The sequence below is a fragment of the Hypanus sabinus genome, chromosome 1 (genome assembly GCF_030144855.1).
Source record: "Hypanus sabinus isolate sHypSab1 chromosome 1, sHypSab1.hap1, whole genome shotgun sequence".
Classification (NCBI taxonomy): domain Eukaryota; kingdom Metazoa; phylum Chordata; class Chondrichthyes; order Myliobatiformes; family Dasyatidae; genus Hypanus; species Hypanus sabinus.
The window spans coordinates 143,757,957-143,765,998 of record NC_082706.1 but is presented as its reverse complement, the minus strand read 5'-3'; the positions used below and the strand labels follow the sequence as shown (position 1 = coordinate 143,765,998).

Sequence of the window (8,042 nt, the reverse complement as noted above, 5' to 3'; positions counted from 1 at the left end):
ATATGTAGATAATAGGCAGATGGAGTGAGTGGAGCTTGTTTTAATTACTTAACACCAAAATCTGGGACAAAGATGAAACCTAAAATTTGTGTAAGAAACCAAAGAAGAGCATTATGTTGAAAATAATGGAGCTTTGTCGATTCAGCATCAGATTCTTGAGAGTTATTTTTATGGGCAAAAGTTCCTCATGAGCCAGTCGAGATGAATAGCCTGCACGAGTGAATCTGCAGATGCTGGAAATAAAATTTTTTTTAAATTTGTGTTTTTTATGAGATGAATAGCCTGCTCCTTTGCAATACGTTCTTGACCAGTACACACTATGAGCTACGCAGGTTGTGTCACTGGTGCTACTGTCCTGGTTAGTAAAAGATTGTTTTTTCTCAAGAGAAAGTAAGAAGGACTTCTCTAATGGTTGACAATCAACAGAGATAAATAGACAGAGAATCACAGAAGTGAAAATATAACAGCACACCAAAATAGACACTCAGCAAGTATGAAAAGGAACCAGGGAGTCAAATGCAGAATAGGCAGTGGCAACAGGAATCACTGGGCTGTTCTCCAACTCGTGATGTTGATGAGGAAAGCTATTGGTGGATTCAGGTCCAAATTCTCGTTTTTATTGTGACAAGCTCTTTTGTTTTGCTACCATATCACTTAAATCTCTATCTCCTTCCTGTACTCCCAACTGTTGTATCGTGAGATCCACTGGTATCATTCGCAAATTTGTAAATGGAGTTACAGCGGAATCTGGCCACATTGTTGTGAATGTATAGTGAGTAAGAGGATTCTATAGATTAATTCTTTGATTTAAAAAGATGGAGGTTTAATTAAATAATTGTAATTAAGTTATTCATTTAAATTTAATAAGGGTGGCACAGTAGTGTAGCATTTAGTGTATGTTATTAGTGCCAGCGATGCATGTGTAATTCTGCCGCTGCCTGTAAGGAATATTACCTTCCTCCTGTCACTGGGTGGGTTTCCTCAGAGTGCTCTGGTTTCCTCCCATATTCCGAAGATGAATGAGTTAACGGGTAAATTGGTCACATAGGTGTAACTGGTTGCACATGCTCATTGAGCTGGAAGGGCCTGTCACTGTGCTGTATCCCTAAATAAAAATGTTTAAGATTAGGTCAGTTAGATAAAAGTAAACTAATCCCTCTGTGGGGGAGTCCTTCACTTTACATTTAAAGTTAAAAGTCAATCTTTTCAGGCGTGATTTTAAATGGTGTTTACATAAAGTGAAAATTAATAACCCTCCACTATAAAGCTTTAGAAGGTTGACCTTAAGAAGAATAAAAAAACAGAAATTAATGATTTGTCGTTAGATTGTGTATGGTCAAAAGTGTTTAGACCTCATTCCAAATTTGGTTGAAACACTGAAATTAGCTTCCTTCCAAATATGAGATGAGATTTACTATCTGTAGCAGTTACTTGAAAACAAACCAAAATGACTGAGAGACTAAACCAGGGTAATCAACACTGTATAACACGCTTCCAAATGACGGATTTCAGAGTCAAAAAAGGTACGTTTGATTCTTTATTATGAATCCAGCAGAGACGAATGATCTTGTACTGATAAAAAATTAGCGACACATTGATATCTGCATTCAAATTACTGTACCTAAGCATTCTAATTAGCGATCTAACCAAGTGATACCAGCATAATTAATGGTCGAACTAAATTAGCATTGCAATTAGTGAAGTTAGTGATCTGGTTAGCATTCCAATAACATCCCAATTAGTGGCCAACAAAATAATATCATTCCTTGTGGCTCACTACCTCTGGCTAACAACTAGTAAACCCCAAGCATGAATACATAACTATTTTCATTTGTTTCGACCACACCCAACCCACGTGACAGATTATCATAAGAAACACACCACAAGATGCAATAGGGGCAGAAAATAGACACATGGCTCTGACATCCCAGCCCCTAATTATTACACTATAATAATCACAACTACATTCTACTAAAATAGGAGACATGAATTCTTAACATTTATACAAATGTCTTCCTTCTTCTTTCAGTCAAGGCATGCAACACTCATCGAGGCTAGAGGTTGCCAGCACTTAGCTCAGGACAGAGTCAGTAAGTTGTCAAAGCTGCAGCTCCTCAAACCTCTGCCTCCTGTAAAGACAGATCTTAGTTGTAGGCCTGTCCAGACAGCTGGTCTTGGTCTTGATCCGTACCTGCCCCACAAATCCTCTTCTGTCAGGAAAGGCTTGAATGACTCTTCCCTTGATCCTTGAGTTTCCTGGCACTAAATCACTAACTATATGCACATTGTCTTCTGGGAGGAAATTGCATTTTATACCTGACCATTTCTGATGTTCCTGTAGCTGTGGTAAATACACTCTAACCCATCGTTTCCGAAACATGTTTGACATGCTTCCATCTATAATGAGCATAAATGTCTTCCTTTGGAACTCTCCTGGTGGTAAGGATGGTGAGATCTTCAGAAGCAACAGATGGTTGGGTGTTAGTGCTTCCAAATTGTTGTGATTGGAGGATGCTTTAGTAAGACCATAAGATATAGGAGCAGAAGCAGGCCATTCAGCCCATTAACTGATCATGGCTGATCCCGGATCCCACTCAAACCCATACGTCTGCCTTCTCGCCATATCCTTCGGTGCCCTGACCAATCAGGAAACAAGCAACTTCTGCCATGAATATATGCATGGACTTGGGCCTCCACTGCAGACTGTGGCGGAGTATTCACAGATTTACTACTCTCTGGCTAAAAAAATTCCTCCTTATCTCTGTTGTAAAGGGTCACCCCTCAATTTTGAGGCTGTGCCCTCTAGTTCTTGACACCACCACGATAAGAAATATCCTCTCCACATCCACCCATCTAGTTGGTTTCAATGTAAGTGCTTCTCCTGGTGGGCCATGAGGGCACAGTCATCTGGTCTTTGCAGCAAGGCGTCGCAGGTCAAACATTGATCCATCTAGGCGATATCTTCTGTAAATACCCAGGTCTAGGTCCTTAACAGCATGCTTCAGCATTTGGGTGAAGAAGAGGTTGAAGAGCACTGGTGCTAGAGCACACCCTTGCTTCACGCCATTTGAGATGTTGCAAGTCTCAGATGGGGAACCACCTGAGAACACTTCACCTGTCATGCCATCGTGAAGCAGGCAGATGAGTGGAGTGAATTTCTGCAGGCAGACAAGCTTTCTAAGGATGATCCACAGCACGTTTCTGTTGACCGTGTCGAACACCTTTGTCAGATCAATGAAGACAGAGTATAATGTCATGTTCTGTTCCAGGCACTTCTCCTGTATCTACCTCACCGCAAAGTCCATGTCGACAGTGCTGCGTTTGGGATGAAAGCCGCATTGTGACTTGATTGTCAACAAGTTCTCTGCAGCCTCAAAGCTGTTCGGCCTGACAATCAGCCTCGGTAAGACAGAAGTTCTCCTACAACCTGCACCAAACAGTCACCCTCCTCAGCCATGCATCACCATCGATGGCACTGTCCTGAAGAATGTGGAGAGCTTCAAGTATCTAGGAAGCACCATCTCCAGTGACGGATCCCTTGACAAAGAGATCATAGCAAGGATCCAGAAAGCCAGCCAGGCACTCGGGAAACTCCGTGTCAAAGTTCTGGAGCGCAAGGACATTCAGCTTTCAACCAAGCTCAAGGGGTACAAGGTTGTGGTCCTCACCTCTCTCCTGTACGGCTGTGAAACCTGGACCCTGTACTGCAGGCACATCAAACAGCTGGAGCAGTTTCACATGCACTCTCTGCAGTCGATCATGAGGATTCGATAGCAGGACCGAATCACCAACCAGGAAGTCCTTGACAGAGCCAGCAGCACAAGCATTGAGGCAAGGATCCTCCAGGCCCAGCTACACTGCACTGGCCATGTAATCCACACGGGTGAAACAAGGATCCCCAGGCAGCTGCTGTACGGTGAGCTTGAGCATGGCAGACGCAATCAGTGCCGCCCCAAAAAAAGATTCAAAGACAATTTGAAATCGTACATCAAATTGGCAGACCTCCAGCCTCGACAACTTGAGGAGTCCGCAGCGGACAGGGCTGCGTGGCGCGCCCTGACCAGAAAAGCTGCACCTGACTTTGAGGATGACCGAAATCAGCGCCTTGCAGCAGCACGAGACCGACGCCACAAGGCTGTGTATGCACCTGTTCCAACAACCGTCATTCCGCGTCCAACCTGCAACCGCATGTGTGCTTTGGCCTTCAGCCTCCGAAGCTACATGCATATCCACAGATGACTGCACAATGTTTAGTCTTCCTTGGACCCCGAGAGACAACCACTAGGTTTCAATGAGATCCCCCTGCATTCTTCTAAATTCCAATAGGTACAGGTCCAAAGCTGCCACACGCTACTCATATGTTAACCCTTTCATACCCAGAATCATCCTCATGAACCTCCTCTGGACTCTTTCCAATGAAAACACATCCTTTCTGAGATATGGGGTCCAAAACTGTTGACAATACTCTAAGTGCAGCCTGACTAGAGTCTTATAAAGCCTCAGCATTAGCTCCTTGCTTTTATATTCTGTTCCCCTTGAAATAAATGCCAACATTGCATTTGCCTTCTTTACCACAGACTCAACCTGTAAATTAACCTTCAGCAGCCTTCTCCCCATTTAGATAACAGTCTGCGCTATTGTTCCATTTACCAAAATGCATTATCATACATTTCTCAATACTGTATTCCACCTGCCACTTTTTTGCTCGTTCTTCCAATTTGTTTAAGTCCTGTTGAAATCACATTGCTTCCTCAGCATTACCTCCACCTATCTTCTATCAACGGCAAACTTGGCCACAAAGCCATCAAGTCTATTATCTAAATCATTGACAAACAATGTAAAAAGCAGCAGTCCCAATTCTGACCCCTGAGGGATATCATTAGTCATCAGCAGCCAACCAGAAAAGGGCCCCTTTATTCCCACTCGCTGCCTCCTGTCTGTCAGCCTTTCTGCTACAGTGAAAGTATCTTTCTTGTAACACCATAAGATTTTATCTTGTTAAGCAGTCTCATGTGAGGCACTTTATCAAATGCCTTCTGAAAATCCAAATAAATGACACCTACAGCCTCTCCTTTGTCCAACCTGCTTGTTATTTCCTTGAAGAACTCTAACGGCCTTGTCAGGTAAGATTTCCCTTTACAGAAACCACACAGACTTCGACTTGCTTTATCATTAGTCTCCAAGTACCTCAAAACCTCCTCCTTAATAATAGACTCCAACACTTTCCCAACCACTGAAGTTAGGCTAACAGCCCCATAATTTCCATCCTTATGCATTCCTCTCTTCTTAAAGAGTGGAGTGACAGGACCATGCCAGAATCAAGTGATTCTTGAAAGATCATGATTATTGCATCCATTATCTCTTCAGCAACCTCTCTCAGGTATCTCGGATGTAGCCCTTCTGGTCCAGTTACTTCATCCACCCTAAGACCTTTGAATTTGCCTAGCACTTTTTCCGTTGTAATAGCAATGGCACTTACTCCTGCTCCCTGACGTTCACAGACCTCTGGCACACTGCTAATGTCTTCCACAGTGAAGACGGATGCAAAGTACCCATTAATTTCATCTCCCATTTCTTTGTCCCCCATTACTACCTCACCAGCATCATTTTTCAGTGGTCAAATATCAACACTCACCTCCCTTTTACTCTTTATATAACTGAAAGCAACTTTTGGTATCCTTTATATTATTGGTTAGTCTGCCCTCATATTTCATTTTTCCCTTTTTTAGTTCCCTTTTGTTGGATTTAAAAAATTTCCCAATCATCCAACTTCCCACTCACTTTTACTACTTTATATAGAGTTTCTTCGGCTTTTATGCAATCCTTAACTTCCTTTGTCAGCCACAGTTGCCAAACCTTGCTATTTGAGAACTTCTTCCTCTCTGGCACATATCTATCCTGTGCCTTGTGAACTATTCCCTAGAAACTTCAGCCAGCTCTGCTCTGCTGTCATCCCCACCAGTATCCTCCTCCAATCCACCTGGGCAAGTTCCTCTCTCATGCCTCTGTAATTCCCTTTGTTCCATTGTAATACAGATACATGTGAGTTATGCTTCTCTCACATTGCAGTATGAATTCAATTATATTTTGATCACTGCCTCTAAGATTCCTTTACATTAAGCTCCCTAATAAGATCTGGTTATTACTCAACACCCAATCTAAGTGTAAGAGGGGTTTCTTCTTTTTCTTTGTTACTCTGTATGTTAATCAAAATGGCTTCTTTGTTTTGTTAAAAGTAGGAATGCTTCTTTGTTGCGAGAGAGTGCTGGAAGCTTGTTTGGGTTAAAATTTACTGATAATGAGAATTGTATTTCTTTGTAAACCAATTGGGATTAATGTTGTTCTTTCTTCTGAGTCTGTAAGCTATTGTTGGCAGGCTTTTGGGGAGATCGGTGAGAGAGAGGACACGATGCTGTAAACTGGGCGAGGAACGGACCCCAAGCAGGAATCCAAGGCCAGGAGGTACCCCGAGGAGAGGAGACGAAGATAGAGGTGCTTGGTTGACCACTTCGAGTGGTCCTGAGCTGTGAGTCGAGGAGTTCGGAGGGGATCGAATGGTGGCCAGAAGACTTCAGTAATTGAGTTCCAACAGTTGTGCACGAAGTGGTTTGGACTTTGATAAGTTTGGCGCCTTTTCTTTATTTTCTTTTCCTTCATGTATACTGTATCATTATTAATTACTTAGTTATAGTAATCTTTATAAACTGTAATCATTTAATCACATATGGTGTCCTGTTTGTTCTTTGGCGAGGCGGGGACATCACACAGCATCCATACCAGCTGATTACCCAGTTTGGTGGGGCCGAAGGCTGCTCCCCCTAGATGAGAACGAGCTGAGCGAGCCTGAGGCGACCCAGGGGGTTACATTGTGGGGGCTTGTCCAGGATTGCTTTCTGTGGAAGCTGTGTGATTGCCCTCTTTAAATTATGTCTGTGGTGAAGAGCTGGTGTGCCTTTGTGGGTGTGCGATTGCTGGTTATCACTGCGTGTGTGTTGGGTGGGGTGGTTGCTGTTGGTGCCCCGGAGGGCGTTGTTCAAGTTCCGACTAGTGTTGATGAAATGGTGGTGCGACCATGGGTTGTCCATGCTGTTAAGAGAGCAGGGAAGGACTGGTGGGTATGTTCCAGCTATGGTGGGCTCCACCCGGTTGTTGGAATAATGTCCAGCCCTAAAGGGGCGGAGGCATGGGCAGAGCGGACCTCTCAGTTGTTGGGTGAGTGGCAGTGCTTGGCTGAGGGAAAGCGACAGGGACTGGTTGAACGTTTGAGGAGGCGGGCTGGTGACGTTGTTAGAACTGTCGGGTACAATTACCTTGAAGTGACAGCTGCCAGTTCTGGGAAAGTGTGGGAAAATGCATTTGGTTTGACTGGAAGTCAAATGCCGCAGCTGGGGGGGGGGGGGGGAGGTCACCATATCCATGAAAATTGGTGGTAAGTTTTTAGGGTATCCCTTTGGCTAGGGGGGCAGATAAATTGCTTGTGGTGCCAGGGGGATCTGTCAAGGGCTCCTCCTCAGTTGTTCTGCTGATCCGAGAAGTGTCGGGAAACTTAGAGGAGGCCCAGTGGGGGAACAGCTTGGGGTCTCTGGGGGAGCACATTCCCAGCAATGTACCAAGGAACTCCCGAAAGGAACAGACCCTATTCCTGAAGGCTTAGAGGGACCACGCACTCAGGTGTCGTTACAGATGGATGGAAGCCAAGTTAAAGCCATCCTCCCCACACTGGGGCGCCGGTTAAGTTGCTGTACCGTTTGTTTTATAACCGTTATTGGAAGCATTTACCCTTGACGACATTGAGGGCACTGGAGATTTGGGGTACCAGTGCCGGTGATTATCCGGACGACGGTTGTTGGTCAGTGAAAATGGAGTTCTTAGAGGCAAATGTGGGGGTGACTGAGGTTCGTGAATCATTAATGCTGATGTGTCTGGACACTGTTGAGACGGGCAGCATTTCTGTTCTAGAGAGAACCAATATCCTGCTGGTGCGCTTGGGGGCCTGCCCGGAGGAGGCGGGTGAGCACTGTTTGGAGGCGTTATCGATGCAC

General features: G+C 44.4%; 1 long non-coding RNA gene across 1 annotated transcript; it reads left to right on the top strand.

Annotated features, from left to right (window-relative positions):
• The first annotated feature begins 1,430 nt into the window (after window positions 1–1,430).
• LOC132380252 (uncharacterized) lies at window positions 1,431–6,723 on the top strand. The gene is made up of 2 exons (XR_009507719.1): window positions 1,431–1,523; window positions 6,377–6,723. It is a non-coding gene; the product is annotated as an uncharacterized LOC132380252 (long non-coding RNA).
• Window positions 6,724–8,042: the final 1,319 nt, after the last annotated feature.